General features: G+C 37.6%; 1 protein-coding gene across 11 annotated transcripts in view; it reads right to left on the minus strand.

The window, feature by feature from the left end:
- TUT4 (terminal uridylyl transferase 4) overlaps positions 1-16696 on the minus strand; it is a 127267-nt gene extending 110571 nt beyond the window's left edge. For all 11 annotated transcript variants that reach the window (XR_008389700.1, XR_008389701.1, XM_053655433.1 and 8 more), the window contains exon 1: positions 16528-16696. The gene's annotated coding sequence lies outside the window, so the exon portion shown is untranslated. The remainder of the gene's footprint in view (positions 1-16527) is intronic.
- Between the last annotated feature and the right edge of the window lie 547 nt (positions 16697-17243).

Below are 17243 nucleotides of genomic sequence, written 5' to 3' on the forward strand. Positions count from 1 at the left end.
AATAGAATCACAGAAATGGAGATCACAAGGATGGTTATCAGTGGGGAGGAGGAGAGGGGAGAATAAAGCAAAGGCACAGGGAATAAGATGTATAATTGGCGGGCACAAAATAGACAGAGGGAGGTTAAGAACAGTATAGAAAATGGAGAAACCAAAGAACTTATACGTACAACCCATGGACATAAACTAAGGGGGGGGAGATATTTGAGAAAGAGTACAAGGCAAAGGGGGATAAATGGGAGAAAAAATGGGACAACTGTAATAGCATAGTCAATAAAATATACTTTAAAAATAAATAGAATCTTAAAGTAAAATAAAATAAGGTTTAAAAATAAATAAATCCATAAATAAAATAAATCCTTGCCATTTGCAACAACATGGATGGACTCTGAGGGCATTATGCTAAGTGAAATATGTCAGACAGAGAAAGACAAATAGCATATGATCTCCCTTATATGTGGAATTTGAAACAAAAACTGAACTCACAGAGAACAAACTGGTGGTTGCTAGACATGGTTGGTGTGGAATGATCAAAAGGTATAAACTTCCACTCAGTAAGTAAGTCCTAAGAATGTAATGTACAATGTGATGACTAAAATAATACTGTACTATGTATTTAAAAGTTGCTAAGAGTAAGTAGTAAAATTTCTCACTACAAGAAAAAGAGTTTGTGACTATGTGTGGTAATGGATGTTAACATGACTTATTGTGATCATCTTGCAATATATATATATTGAATTGTTACACCATATACCTGAAACTAATAGTATATTCAATTATGTCGATATTTTTAAAAACTAAAAAATCTGTTTAGCAAGGACACTAAATAGCAAATATAGACAATTGACAGAATAAAATAAAATATTTAAAAATCACATATCTGATGAGAGTCTAGTACCTGGAATATACACAGAACCCCTACAACTCAAGGACAAAAAGCCAGAAAACCCACTTTAAATATAGGTAAAAGACTTAAATAGACATTTCTCCAAAGATAAAGAAATGGTCAGTAAATACATGAAAAGATGCTCACCAACATTACTCATTAGGGAATCAAAACTACAATAAGATACTATTTCATACCCAGGATTAGCAAAAAAAAAAAAAGAACAAGAAGAATATAACAAATATTGGTGAAAAGGAGGCAAGATAGAAATCCTCATGAACTTGGTGGAAATAAAATGATGCAGCCAATGTAAAAAACAGTTCTGCAGTTCCTGAAAAAGTTAAACATAGCATTACCACATGATCCACCAATTCTACTCTTAGGCATGTATCCAAAAGAATTAAAAGCAGGGACTTCAGATATCTGTACTCCCGTGTTCACTGCAGTATTATTCACAACAGCCAGAAGGTAGAAGCAAGCCAACTATCTATCAACAGATACATAAAATGGGGTATACAAACAAGCACACATACTCAGCCCTTAAAAGGAAATTCTGATACATGCTACAACATGAATGAACCATGAAGACACTGTGCAAAATGAAATAAGCTGTCACAAAAGGACAAATATTTTATGATCCAATTATAAAAGATATTTGGAATAAGCAAATTCATGGAAACAGAAAATAGAACAGAAATTATAAGGGGCTGTGGGGGCAGGGGGAATGGGGACTATTGCTTAATAGGTACAAAGTTTCTGTTTGGGTTGATAAAAAACTGTGGATAGAGAGTGATGATGATTACACAACATTGTGAAGATACTAAAGCCACTGAGTTGTACAAAAATATGATTTAAAAAGTAAATTTTGTTATGTATATTTTAACTCAATAAGCAATTTTTAACTCAAAACCATTTTAATCAAAATAATGTACATTAAGCTTATATAAAGTATCATGGAGCTCATTATTTTAAATGTTAATCACTCTCTAAAACAGCTAAAGGTTTTAAAAAACCTAACTTTTTATATGGGTAAATCAACCGACAGAATTTTCTATGATCAAAGGCAAGTGGAACTGCCCCCGCCTTAAACCCAGTTTTTTTAATAAACTGGGTTTCTAAACTGAATTACCTAGATGCTAACAAACAACCTGATTATTTAGGTGTCTTTGGTTATTCATGCCTTTTCATTCTTTGTTCATTTGGTAAACTTCTTTGGCCATTCCAATATACATTAGAATCTTGAATAATAATGGTCAAAAGAAATATAAATTAGTTTTATTCACAAGCAATTTGTTAAACAGCCTGACGTTGCCAGTTGTTTTGGGGTTTTTTCCTAGTGAGATGTAAATATTATTCTGGATTCCTGAAGTACATAAGCCATTTTCCTCCTCTTCCTTATAAACAATTGATCCAGAAACAGCTCTCTACATAAAGATTTCTGTGATGCAACATATACTAGAAAGCTCTTCATTCATTCATTATTAAGCAGCTCCTGGGTATTTACTTATAATAATATACCGTACGGGTTTCTGGTGGATTTACTTGTTTGTTGGGGATACCTACTAGGTCCCCTAGGTGATAGGACTCCACTAAGGTCTATAAGGCTTGTGCTTCTATACCACACTCATTTTGAAATTTCACAAACTATTACTCAGAATGGGCCACATTACGCTATAACAACATGCTGATCACAACGTAAGTTGATTTATCAACTCCTGCAAAATCCTGTTACTGTCCCAGGCTGTCTTTCCTACACTGGTTCAGCATTCCAAACTCCTTTAATCTTGTGTTACCACCCACTATTAGCTAAACAGGGGAAGAGGGAACAGCACTGATCACCTTTGCTCCTGTTTCATTTACCAAAACAAGTCACTTTGCTGCACCTAACTTTAAGGCAGTAGGAAACACAACCCAGAATGCTTCAAAATAAGGTAGTACCTTATCAATGCTTATCACATCAGTACAAGATGAACTATGATAGCCTGTCTCAACGCATATTACTATCTCCCTCTAATCCTTTGTTCAGGACTGATTTCATAGACACATGATCTGCGCAGTCACACAGGGGTCCATATTCAGAAAGACCCTGTGCTTGATTTAAAGCTCTGCTGTCATTATTTTGAGATTCTTAATTTTATCTTTAAATTTATGTTTTGGAATGAAGTCTCATGGAACAATGCAACATGCATGTGAACAGAGAGGATACATTTAAACTGCACATCAGCCATTCCTTTCCACTTCATTCTCACATAGCTTTGGTGATGACCCATTAAGTACAGATTTCTAGTGGATCCATGCAGTATGGGAATTAAGCCATACTCAAAGAGAGTATAAGGGAAGCACGCTGTCCACAACTAAGCAAGCAGGGAAACAGAAAGCCCAAGAAGCCATATTTTCTGTTTGAATCAGAACTTGTTTCAAACACAGAAGAAAGGCAATGCTACCTTAAGAACCATAAATGATGAAAAAACGTATCATAGCTTTTCTTACTCATATTAATTCCTTGGTATTAACCAACCCCTTGTGCTCCAAGTGATGACAGAAAAGGAAAGGGAAACATAGAGCAAGACACAGTTCCTTTTCCTTTCAGTCCTGCCAAAGTCAGAGGTAGACGGTGTTGGTAAAATGTACAAATGAAAGATGTGAAATAGCCCTGGATGGTGCTGCTCAGTGGATTGAGTGCCTGCCTGCCTGTGAACCAGAGTTGCCTCTTGAGTACCAGTCAGAGCACATGCCAGGTCCCCAGTAGGGGGCACAGATGAGGCAACCACACATTGATGGATCTCTCCCTTTCTCTCTCCCTTTCCTCTTTCTCTAAATTAATCAATTAATTCATTTTTAAAAAAAGAAGTGAAATAAAAAGTTACGTAAGTTTTGTGCAGTGTCACCGTATTCTGATAAGAATGAAATATGTATGTACAAGGTATAAAATCCCAGCAATTCCACATAAGTTACATACTCTTACATTTGCATTTAAAACTGGCATTACACAATATAAAGATGAGCAGTAAAATTCATGCTTAATAATTTGAAATTTTTAATTATTTAGAATGATATTAAAAGTAAATAAAAGTACAACAGATTTTAGTAACATAACTATGTACTTTGATAACTTTGTATTTTAATAATAACTTAATGGCACTCTTCTCCTGCTATTTTAACAAAAATTATTTGTCAACATTCAGACTTCCGGCCAAGATGGAGGCGTGGGTGGAAACACTGTACCTCCTCACACAACCAACTTTAAAGACAACAAAGTTTTAGTAACAAAAACGCAACCAAAACACAGAAAACTGAACTGTACGCAAGTCTGACAACACGAAACCATTCAGCCAGACTGGTAAGAGGGGCGGAGTCAGCAGCTGGCAGAACAGGTCGGGCAGGAAAAAGCGGCAGGACCCACCCAGGTGCACAGGCGGTGGTCACAGGGTGGCAACCAGCAGACCCAGTGAGAGTGCAAGGCGGCTGGCTGACCCCGGTCACACATTAGCGCAAAGATAAACCAGGTGAAGGAGTGAGCAGTGACACAGACTGTGCACGCTAGGGCCCCAGGGACAGAAATTAAAGCCTAAAAGCACCAATTGGAAAGACTTTCAGGGTTAAGGTGCCAGGAGGAGCTCCCAGGCTCAGAGACTTTGTTGGAGAGACCCACAGGGTCCTGGAGGGTACACAGGCCCACACACCCCGGAGCCGGCCCCAGGGGGGCCAGGTTTGCTTGCAGAAAGCAGCAGAGGAGACCAAAATCCTAATGGGCCCCACTGACCCTCTCTGACCCTGCCCCACATACAGCATCACAACCCAGGGACTGGGTCGCCCCATCCTGGTGAACACCTAAGGCTCCTCCCCTCATACATAACAGGCGCCAACGGACCAAAATATTATGGTTCAAGAATAGCTCAAAGCCCCAGAGCCAATACTTCTAAGCGACCAAGAGATAGCCAACCTACCAGATGCACAGTTCAAACACTGGTGATCAGGATGCTCACAGAACTGGTTGATTTTAGTCACAGATTAGAGGAACAAATGAAGGCTAAACTAACTGAAATGAAGGGAAATGCACAGGAAACCAACAGTGATAGAAAGGAAACTGGGACTCAAAGGGAGTGGACCAGAAGGAAGAAAAAAATGACCAAATAGAAAAGAAGAAAGAAACAAGAATTCAAAAAAATGAGGAGAGGCTTAGGAACCTCCGGGACATCTTTAAATGTCCCAACATCTGAATAATAGGGTACCAGAAGGAGAAGAGGGATGGCAACAAGTGGAAAACTTATTTGAACAAATAATAAAGGAGAACTTCCCCAATCTGGCAAAGGAAATAGACTTCCAGGAAATCCAGGAGGCTCAGAGAGTCCCAAAGAAGTTGGACTCAAGAAGAAACACACCCAGGCACATCATCATTATATTAGCCAAGATTAAAATGAAGGAGAGAATCCTAGAAGCAGCAAGAGATAAGGGGATAGTCACCTACAAAGGAGTGCCCATCAGACTGTCAGCTGATTTCTCAAAAAAGACCTTGCAGGCAAGAAGGGGCTTGAAAGAGGTACTCCAAGTCATGAAATCCAAAGACCTACATCCAAGATTGCTCTATCCAGCAAAGCTTTCATTTAGAATGGAAGGACAGATAAAGTGCTTCTCAGATAAGATTAAATTCAAGGAGTTCATCATCACCAAGCCCTTATTATATGAAATGTTAAAGGGACTTATCTAAGAAAAAGATAAAAAAGATGAACGGTGAAAGGACAGCAAACTCACAGTTACTAAGAACCACACCTAAAACAAAAGCAATCTAAGAGGACAGGTAGATCAGGAGCAGAGCTACAGAAATGGAGTCTCATGGAGGATTCACAACAGGGGAGTAGGAGGAGAAGGGGAGAGAAAGAACAGAGAATAAGTAGCATAGACGGTAGGTAGAAAATAGGAGGGAGGGCAAGAATAGTATGGGAAATATAGAATCTAAAGAACTTGTGACACATGGACATAAACTAAAGGGGAGGAATGGTGGGGAAGGGGGTGTGCAGGGTGGAGGGGAATGAAGGGGGGAATAGAACAACTGTAATGGCATCAATAAAATATATTAAAAATAAATAACTAATTAGTTAAAAAATTACTTGTCAACATTCACATATAAGGTGCTGGGTTAAAAACTGGGGATATGAAAATAAATATGGGCTCATGTTTAAAAGGAGAGATAGTCATTTAAACAAATAATTTTGTTGACAACTTTATGTGACACATTCTAAGGAAACCCTGAGGAAAGAAACTAAGAAAAGTTCATCACGGAAATAATAGTTGAGCTAAGAAAGAATGTCCCTCTTGGGAGAGGGAGAATGAATAGTTCTAATAGATAAAGACTTGTATGTATTAAATAAAATGTATTTATAAAACTGACAAGTTTTCAGAACCATAAAATAGCATGCATAATGATGAATACAGCAGATGAACTGGGAGTGTGAAATGGTGTTCACATTTGTATACCGAGTAGAATTTAAAACTTTAGGAAAGAAACGCAATACATTTATTTATAAGCAGAACTATGGCACACTTTCTGTTTTAGGTTAACTTCAGCATAGCAGGCAGACAGAGTAGTGAGGAAAAGGACGAGTCTGTAAAGTAAGTAATAGTAATTATCAGTAATAGTAGAGAGCATTAGAAGGTTATTTGGAGCCTTATCCCAAGCCATTCAGGTGAGGTTAGGGTGGGGGTGAGACTTTTAAAGTTAAATGGGTTTCTTTCCAGAAGGACCTTTCATATTCTTCAATAAGCATGGTAAACCTAAGAGATATAATTTACAACATCTATTTGACTAAAGAAGCCTCTTTTGCCAAGACCACCTATGAGTACGTATCTCAAAGAACTACAAGAAATAGAGATTTTATAATACTGTTCTATGAAACAGAAGGCCAGCACCAAGTGAGAAAAGCAGAGGGCAGCAGAGGGCTTAAGACAGAGGTAAAACAGCACATGTGAAGAACAGGAAAGAAATCTGTAACACTGCCAAGTTGTGATAAAGAACTAACTAAACATATAAAACTCCAAACTACTAGTTTATACTATTTGCAAATATTTCAATTCATACTGGGTAGGGGAATGACAGAATGAGTATTTCAACAGGGTAAGGAAGCACAACAGTAATGGTAATGGTTGGGGGAAGGATAAAGCCAATAAGAAACTACATATAGAGAGATTAGGAATAGATCAGAAAACTAAAGAAATAAGAAAAAATGAACACAGATATTTTTAGGAGATTTTGGTCAGAAATAGAACTGGTTTTGAACCATATGAGTAGGTGTATCAAGAAAAGTAAAGGTGAATACCACTGGAACACAGAAATTAAGGAGAAATGAAGTTAAGGTACTAAATGGCCTTCAAGTATTATGTTTTCAATTGCCCAATATGATGTCAAGAATTACACCAAGGGATCAGTGAATACAGGGGAGTGACCTCGAGATTCCTAGACTAAAATGACAAAATAGGATAAGAAATATAGCCAGCAGACATCAGTCTCAAAGGAAGAATAATTTTAGAAGAGGAAAGAATAAACTACATCCCTGAGAGGATTTAGAATAATGGTTCTCAATCTTTTTTGTTTTAATGAATCTGAAAAATAGAATACATCCCCAACAAAAACAAATAGAAACACAAGAATGGGGTGGGGGCGGGGGATAACTGTGAGTGTTTTATAAAGCTTTCCAAAGTGATTATGAAATGCCTTCCTAAGGAAATATAAAACTCTCATATATTGAAAATCACTGTTTTAAAACTGGTACTATCACAGAAAGCTTAAGTACAAGTTCTAAACACAAACTAACAAATTTTTATTTGTATGATATAATTTAAGACACTGTCACATAACACCACAAGCTCCTACATAAAGTTCCAAAGCTTTTACAAATATTGTTTTAAAAAATTTTGCAATAAAAATATGTAGAAATGAAAAAGTTTAACACAAAATGGTATTTTCAATACAATTACAAATATATAAAATTTTTTTAAATGTTCTGATGATATAGTATCAGCTAATATGTCTAGTATGTGCATTCATTATCTTCATGCATCTGCAAAGTTAACAGTCTTTGTCATGTTTCCATTTTACACATTAATGAGGCACCGAGTTTATGACTTATCTAAAATGACACAAATGAGAGTGGTTTATGCCTAACAAGAAACAAGACTCCCAATTTTGCTCCATCAGTCTAAACCAGTGGTTCTCAAACTTGCTCATCTCAGGATCTATTTATTCTATTAAAAATTACCAAAAGTTGAAAAAACATTTTTGTGGTTTATAGATATTGATATTTACATCATCAGATTTTAAAACATAAATTTTCAAATACAAGAATATATTATTAACTCATTCTATGAGTCAGTATTACCCTACCACCAAACCAAGACAAAAATATCACAAAAAACTATAGAGCAACGTGTTATGAAAACAGATGTAAAAAATCCTCAACAAAGTAATATAAATAAATCAAATCCAGCAACAAAAGGATTATAAGCCAGGAACAAGGGGTATCTATTCCAGGAATGCAAAGTTGGTTCAATATATGAAAATCAATTGATGTAACACACCATATTAATAGGAAAAAGGACAAAAATCGCATAGCCATCCCAATAGACCAAAAAAAAGCGCATGTGATAAAATCTAACACTGCTTTATGATTAAAAAAAAAACTCAACAAACTAGAAATAGAAAAAAACTTTCTCAATCTGACAAAAGACATCTAAGAAAAACCCATAGGTGACATCATATTTAATAGTGAAAGACTAAATGTTTTCTCCTCTAAGAGCAGAAACAAGACAAAGATGTCTGCTATTTTCAGTTCTATTTAACATTGTACTAACCAGGGAAATTAGACAAGAAAAGGAAATACAAGGCATCCAGACTGGGAAGGAAGATGTAAAACTTTTGCAGATGATGTCAATCTTACATAGAAAATCCTAAGGAATCCACAAAAAATAGTAGAGCTAATAAATGAGTCCAGCAAGGTTACTATCCCAGATCGATATCAAAAATAGTTGTATTTCTATATACTAGAAATACCAAAAAAGAAATTAGGAAAATAATTCCATTTATAATAACATCGACAGATAAAATACTTAGCAATAAATTTAACAAGTGTAAGATTTGTATACTGAAAATTACAAAACATTGTTGTAACAAATAGATGAAGGCCAATTTTGTTGGGAACCACTTTGTTGTGGTATCAGAGACTGCAGCCCCGCACAAGCAAGGCCTTGAAAGAGGCTTGTAAGACTTAACCAGAAAACCAGGAACACAGGAGGCAGGCATGACCCAATGCTAGCACCAAGGCACCCTGTGAGCAATCAGGCCTGAAGAATGCATTGTACCCTTTGAAGTTTGCTTTGCTTTGTATAGCCCTATTGGTATAAACTAGATGTTTAAGTTCAAAACATAGGGGAGTAAATTCCTGAATTCATGATCCACACCTTAATAACCATCTGGCTTTAACGACCATCTGGCATCAGCATGTCTAACAGACTCTGACCTGAGGCAGATCTCTGTGTTCCTTTAATTGTTATCTACAGATAATATCTGTTTTCTGTAACTATAGCCTTTTGACACTGATTGATAAACTATGCATCCATGCTGTATAGCCCTGCACATACCATCTCAATAAGCATACCATCTCAATAAAAGCCGTTTGGAAGAAGGGCTGGAGGCATTCTCCACTAGAGGGGATCATCAGTCTCTTCCCACCCTCTGGCCCCCGAAAGATTGTGTCCAGGCCAAACTCATTTCATCTGCAACCAGGAGGACTCCACGAGACGAGGTTTCCCTCACAAGTTAAAGGAAATGAAAGTAAATAGAAAAATAGCTCATATTCATGAACTAAGAAACTTGATATTAAGATGATGATACTCCCCAAACGGATCACAATTTCTTTCAAAACTCTGGCTCCCCCCTCTTTTTTTTTTTTTTTGACAGAAACTGACAAACTCATCCTAAAACTTGTATAAAATTGGAAGGGACTCTAGCCAAAACAATCTTGAAAAAGAACAAAGCTGAAGATTCACACTTTGGGATTCGAAACTTACTACAAAGCTACAGTAAACATGAGTGGATGGTACTTACTTAAGGCTAGACAAAGAGATCAATGGAAAATCTAGAACCAACTGAGAATCTAGAAATAAACACAGACATTTACAGTCAACTGATTTTCAACAAGGATGCAAAAATCATTCAACAAGGGAAAGAATAGTCTTGTCAAGAAATGGTGCTAGGAAAAATGGATAGCCTCATGCAACAGACTGAAGTTGGACCTCTCCCTCACACCACATACAAAAATAAACTCAAATGGATCAAAGAAAACTAAATTAAAAGCTACAACTATAAAACTGTTACAAGGAAACATAGGTGTAAATCCCTGTAATCTTGGATTAGGCAATGATTTCTTAGTTATGACTCCCAAAGCACTGGAAACCAAAAACAAAACAGCTAAATTAGACTTTATCAAAATTGAAAACTTAGGCACTTCAAAAACATACTAAAGAAAATGAAAGAACAATATAGCAGTTCCTAAAAAAATTAAATATAGATTTATCCATGTGATCCAGCAATTCCACTTATGGGGATATACCCAAAGAACTGAAAGCAGGGACTTGAACAGGTATTTATATGCCCATATCCACAGCAGTCTTACTCACAATGGCCAGCAAGTGGAAACAACACAAGTGTTTATCAACAGATGAATGGATAAAAAAGTGTGATGTATAAGCATAACAAGAGTATTATTAGCCTTAAAAAGAAAGAAGATTCTGGCACATGCTACAACACAGAAGAACCTTGAAGACACTGAAATGGAATAAGCCAGGAAAGGACAAGTATTATATGACTCTAATTATATATAGTCAAATTCATGAAGACAGCAAGTAGACATTGGTTTCTAGGAGTTGCAGGGAAAAGGAAATGGGGAATTACTACTTGATGGGTAGAGAGTTCTGGCTGGGAAAATGAAAAAAGTTCTGAAGATGGGTGGTGGTGATGGTTGCACAATATGAATGCACCTAATGTCACTTAAGTACACTTAAACTGGTTAAAATGGTAGTATTTTACATTTTTAATTAAAAAGTTAACCCCCATAACAGGACAATTTGGCAAATCATATACATAATAAGAATCTAGTGTCCAAAATATATAAAGAATTCTTACAAGAAAACCCAAATTTTAAGTGGGCAAAGGACAGTAAATAAACATGCCTCCAAATAAGATATACATTAGCTAACAGGCATATGAAGAGGTGTTCAAAAATCATTAGTCATTAGGGAAATGCAAATCAAAACCACAATGACATACCACTTCACCTGTTAGGAAGGCTATAATTTAAAAGATGAATAATAACAAGTGTTGGTAAGGATGTAGAAAAATTAAGACCTTCATAACTTACTAGTGGGAACAGAAATTGGTGCAGCCTCCTGAAAAACAGTTTGGCAGGTTCTCATAAGGGAAAACATAAATATATCAAAACACACAGCATTTCCACTCCAGGGTATGTATGTATGTATATATATATATATATATATATATATATATATATATATATTCATTCAAGAGAATGGACAAGATTGGAGCTTTAATACTTAGTGACTGATCAATTTTAATGACAATTACTTAAAGTACAGTATATAGCTCAGACAAAGTGCAATCAGATTTAACTATTATTCACAAGTCATACTTTAGGTTCTTACAAAATATTTTTGACAATCTATGTGATTATACTGAATTTAATACCCTCTGCACACTAAGGTTTGACAACCTAAAATTGAGATGCAACAGAGTATAATAGTTAAGAGTTCTTATTCTAGACTCAGACACCTGAAGTTCAAATCCTAACTCTGCACCAACCCAGCTTTTAGATCTTGTCCAAGGTACTTAATTAACCCTTCTGCACCTACTTTCCTTACCTATCGATGATAACATAAAGAGAGTTGTTGAGGACTGACCTAATGCTTCTAAGATCTTTAGAAAGAAATGATCATAGAGTAACTATGCAGAAAATTATCTATTGGCATTGTAAATCAAATACCCATTTAAAACTACCAAATTACTGTGTGCTTACAAACATACCTATTTCTTTCTGAAAGTACAGGTTACTTTGTGTAAAGATCAGGACCTCCCTCAAGTTTCCTGAAGAACACTGAGCATGCATGAATGTTTCTCCTTTCCAGCCCACACTCCCCAATGCCTTATCCTATTGCTTTCTAATGTTATACTAGAAAGTATACCAAGGTCAAGGAGAGAAAAAACTTCCTGAGTAATGACAACAAGGTGATTTATCCCAAAGGTATTTTTATCTGAAAAGAACCTTCTAATATATTTAAAGTCCTTACACAAAGAGATTTGGATGGCAGAATTCTCAAAGAAAACCAGTCTGGAATACAAAAAAGAGAGGAGAGTGGCATGGAAAAGATGGCCTGACTATCCACTGAAAACAGGTAAAATCTTGTTGGTTAAGAAAACAAAGAGAAAGAAATACTAAAGTAGGAGTCAGAATACAGACCTCTGATCACAGCTCAACCACTATCTATCTTACTTGGTGATCTCAATTTACAAGATAAAAAGCCAAATTCCTTAATTTAACATACACAGTAACTCTCACAATGTTACCTCAAACCATTTCTCTCACTGCTCTATCCATAAATCTTCAATTCCTAACACACTGAATTTTTCCCTTTTTCCTACACAACAAGCCCCAACACAACTTATCTTTGTGTTTTATTTCTTTTTTTTTAAGACTTTATTTATTTATCTTTAGAGGGGAAGGGGGGAAGGAGAGAGGGAGAGAAGCATCAATGTATGGTTGCGTTTTGTGCATCCCCTGCTGGGAACTGGCCTGCAGGGAACCGGCCTGCAACCCAGGCATGTGCCCTGACTGGGAATCGAACCGCGATCGTATGGGTCACAGGCCCACACTCAATCCACTGAGCTACACCAGCCAGGGCCTTTGTGTTTTATTTCTTACCACTGGGAACAACCTACAGTCTATCCCCTTCTCTACCTAGCAAACTCCTATCCATTCTTCAAAAGGCAGCTTCTTCCCTCTGAATTCCCATAATTTAGGGCATCGACCAGTGAGTGACAGCAGACACATTTGTGTACCTCAAGAATTTTTAAAACATGCAATACTTGCCCTGGCCAGTGTGGCTTAGTTTGTTGGGCATCTCCCACAAAGGGAAAGGTCACCAGTTTGATTCCTGGTCAGGGCACGTGCCTGGGTTGCAGGCCTAGCCCCAGGTTGGGGTGCATGTGAGAGGTAACCCATGGATGTTTTTCTCACATCAACGTTTCTCTCCCTCCCTTTCCCCCTCCCTCTCCTTCTCTCTAAAATAAGTAAAATCTTCAAAAACAAAAACAAAAAACCTGCAATACCTCACTATTTAGTCAGGGGCATGGACCTCTTTTCCCCTAGATTACAAAATAAAAAAATAACAATACAACAATAGCCATCTGATGTGAATTAATCAAAATTATACCTATTTTTGTCAGACTGACAAAAAATATTTTTGTTGTACCACAGAATTTTGGTAATTAGCTTATATGTTCCATAAGATGAAAAAGGTTGAATACTGTTGATCTACAACGTTGTAATTTACATGTACTATACAGAGACTGAGTTCCCTGAGAGACTGTCTTCAATAATTCTTTACCTCTAAAATCTAACTGCACCTAACATGGAGTACAAATGAAATGCAAATATGTGATGAAATGAATGACTAAATGATGAATAAATGAGCCACCTTAAGCAGTTTCTCCTATAAAATTAAGAGAATACTTGATATATCAGAGAGGCAACATGGTCTGTTTAATAGCAGGAGCACAGAGCTGCTTTGAATCTTTGAACTCTATGATCTTTAGCAAATTACTTAATCTCTGAGTCAAAATTCATCATTTACAAAACAGGTTTCATAGTACTGTTACACTAAACAAGTAAAAAAAATACACAATACCTAGAACAAAACATTCAAAGAAATGTTAGTTCCCTTTTCTCTCCCTCTTTAACTCACAGGATAATTATGGACACCCAATGAAATCATTTGATATGAAAATAATATGGAAACTGTAACACCACACAAACTAAATCTCTCACTTAAGAGGGAAAAAAATCTAAGCTGTTCATCTTTGCATTTATATACCTTTTCTTTCTGGGGGGTCTTTTAGAAAGACTTAAAGACATGCTGGTTTTTAAATATTTTCCCAAATTATGCAATTATCTAGGATTCTAAAATTAAAACTTAGTTTAAACAATGCTAATTTGTCTAAAATTAAGAAGAAAATGCCTACATTCCAGCTTACATTACAGTGTCCTTTTCCCCTGTTTTAGATCCTTCCAGAACTATCCTTTTTTAGAACACAATTCTATCTACAGTAATGACTTTATTTGAATTTCATAACATATTACAAATCCAAGCACTTGTAGGTTTAGAAAGTAATACAACTCACTGAATTGTTATACCAAACTGCTCTGATTTTTTTAAGAATAAACAAAACTTAATGGTAAGTCTTGCTTAATGGTTCTCTGAAACCAGAAACTCTGCAGAAAATAAATTCAAACACCTTTCTCTACCCACAGATCCTGATTTGACATTCTATAAAGAACACAACATAATTAATGGTGTTTATTATGCATGTCAAGGTTAACTTTGAGGTCAAAAAAGATTCTCTATTCTAACTGAAATAGATCTAAGAGTAAAAATTCTCTTTAAACAATGTTTTATTAATCAGAGATATTTATAATTACAATAATAAATTTTTATTTTAAGAGGTCTAAAATTATGTGAACACTAAACTCTTCCAGCTGAATTACCTAAAAATAAACGTAATTCGAGGTATGATTTAGGATTTACAAAATTGAACATCTTAATTTATCTGTATACTAACAACTTGACCTAGGACAATGAAAAGATTTTCATTTTCTTTTTGTATTCAGATATTTGCTAGATTTAAAATATTAAATGTCAATAACTTTCACTTCTGCTACTGTATTATTTCAAGGAAGCTTTCTTCCCTTTGCCACACTAATCAAATGAAAAATTGCTAGCGGCGGGAAAATTTATCTGGATGGGCTTTTTAAAAAAACAACTTTCTTTTGTTTATAGTAAATATTTTTTAAAGTGTAAATGACTTAAAATTCTTATTTGCCTCAAGTTATATGGTTTTTAAGAAGCCCTTGTTAAATTTCCTTTATTAAACATTATAGCACACTAAACACTAGTGAAGTCATTATCTTAAGCACAGCTTTCTAAATGAATCCATATTTCATAATTTTACAAGTTGTGGCTAATCAGCACTGGGATGAGTGTAGTGCAGCAATATCTAAGGAGACATACAAGGGTTCTGAGCCTGAAGAAAATTTCGCCATACAACTGACTTAAATTCAGAACATACTGACTGATACTAACAAAAAACAAAGTCAACTTTTAAAAAAAAACCATCCCACAATTCACCACACTGGTATGGCATTCTCTCTAAATCATATCCAATAGGTATTATACAATTTTATTACCTAATAGTTCTCATTACTTTTTTTAAAAAACAGGGTATGTTCTGTTCCACCAAGTATTACACATTTCACAACTAGAAGACTCGAGCGGTGGGGGGGGGGGGGGGGGGGGTAATCTTTGGAAACAAAAGGTAATTTGATCCACTCTAGCTAACTAATTACTGGATGCCAACAATACACAATTCGAACTGCATTTCTGGACACTAAAAAGATTACAAAAGGAGTGAACATCAAAATATTTGAATGAGAATGAAGAAACATGGTATACCGAAACTAAGATCTTGTGCAAGGTACATAATTCATCTGATTAAAGATTTGATAAAAATCTGAAAAGAAAATGTTTAATCAACGTTGTTAAAATAACAGTAATTCATCCCATTCAGGCACGAACTTAAGTCCCGCTAATGTGCTTCTTTCGGATTTAAATATCTCACTCTTTGCAATCCGGATATCCAAAGGACCTGAAACCTCTCATAGAGGCGTGCAACATACTCGGTGAGGACTGTTTACAAATAAGAATCTCACAGTTTCCCACGTCAAAAGCGTTCATTATCACCATTCCACTGGGGGGCGGGGAGAGAGAAGGCGGGCAAGCAAGAAATGAAATCCACATACACTTCTGCCTTCTCTAACAGGGGCGAGCCCAGAGAAAATATTTATGATGTATTATATGCGCGTGTATATTTGTTATATATGTTCGTCTATAACTAAGCAGGGAATGAAAGAAAAGGCACACCAGACAGGGAATTGTACTGGATCCAAGAGAAAACTCACGCCAGTTCCATTAATTCAAAATCCACCTCCCAGGTCTACAGGTTTCGGAGAGCCCCAGCCTCTCAGCGGAGTTCGGCCCTTAAGCGCCCCAATGTCCTGCTCAGGCCGCTCAGGCCGCCCAGGCCGCCGCCCCTACCTCCCTAATCCCTGCCTTCCGCTGAATACCCGAAGCCCACTCCTGCACAGAAAATGTGTCAGGCCCACAGGGAGTGGCTGAGACGCACTCCGGCTGGCCCACGGACACCTGCGAGGCGCGGCACCTGAGGGTGAACAGGGGGTGGCCCGGCCTTTGCCGAGCACACCCCCTTGGCGCTGGGTGCTTCGCAGGGGCCGGAACCTCCGTACCTGCGAGCTACAGGCGCGCGCGGCGCCTCCTCATCTCAATGGCTCCCGCTCCGCCTCCGCCTCCCGCTGCGGCTGCCGTCGCTGCCGTCGCTGCCGCTGTCGCTGCCGCCACTGGAGGCCGGGACACGACGAGCTCAGAACTCCACCGCCATGTCCGCCGCGCCGCGAACTGCATTGTGGGGGGGGAGGGGAGTAAAGGGGGAGGGGAAGGGGAGGAGGGAAAGGGAGAGAAAGAGGTGGGCCCGCCGTAAGGAGGGGGCTACAGATGAAGAGCTGGGGGAATGGGGGAGGGAAGAGAGAGCGAGTGAGACAGAGAGAGAATGAACCCCGAATGGAGTCCTACCCTGGGGTGGGACAGAAGAACGAAGCTGGGGAGACCCTTGAAAAGACAGGAGAAAGGCTTCAAGGGTGCCCCCTCCTTTGGTTCTGGGGGTCTCTGTGCACCAGTTAAATCCGGATGGGGTAGTAAACGCCAATGGGGGGAGGGGCTACGTTCGAGGCTGGTAGAGACGTCCAGAAACAATGGGGCTGGGGTCGAGGTGAGAAGGCTGTGCACTGTGCACGCACACTTAACGTGAGGGAAGGGGTGGGCAAGGGAGAACAGTCTTTAGCCCGCGAGGAGGGGGCAGGGCTCCCTAAAGTAAAGGGAGAGTCGAAGTCACCAAAGCCTCGCTGGGAGGGGCGGGGCCAGTGAGCGAGGGTCCGTAGGTCTGGCG

The sequence above is a fragment of the Artibeus jamaicensis genome, unplaced genomic scaffold (assembly GCF_021234435.1).
Source record: "Artibeus jamaicensis isolate MK-2021 breed Jamaican fruit bat unplaced genomic scaffold, CSHL_Jam_final scaffold_1019, whole genome shotgun sequence".
In the NCBI taxonomy this organism is placed as follows: domain Eukaryota; kingdom Metazoa; phylum Chordata; class Mammalia; order Chiroptera; family Phyllostomidae; genus Artibeus; species Artibeus jamaicensis.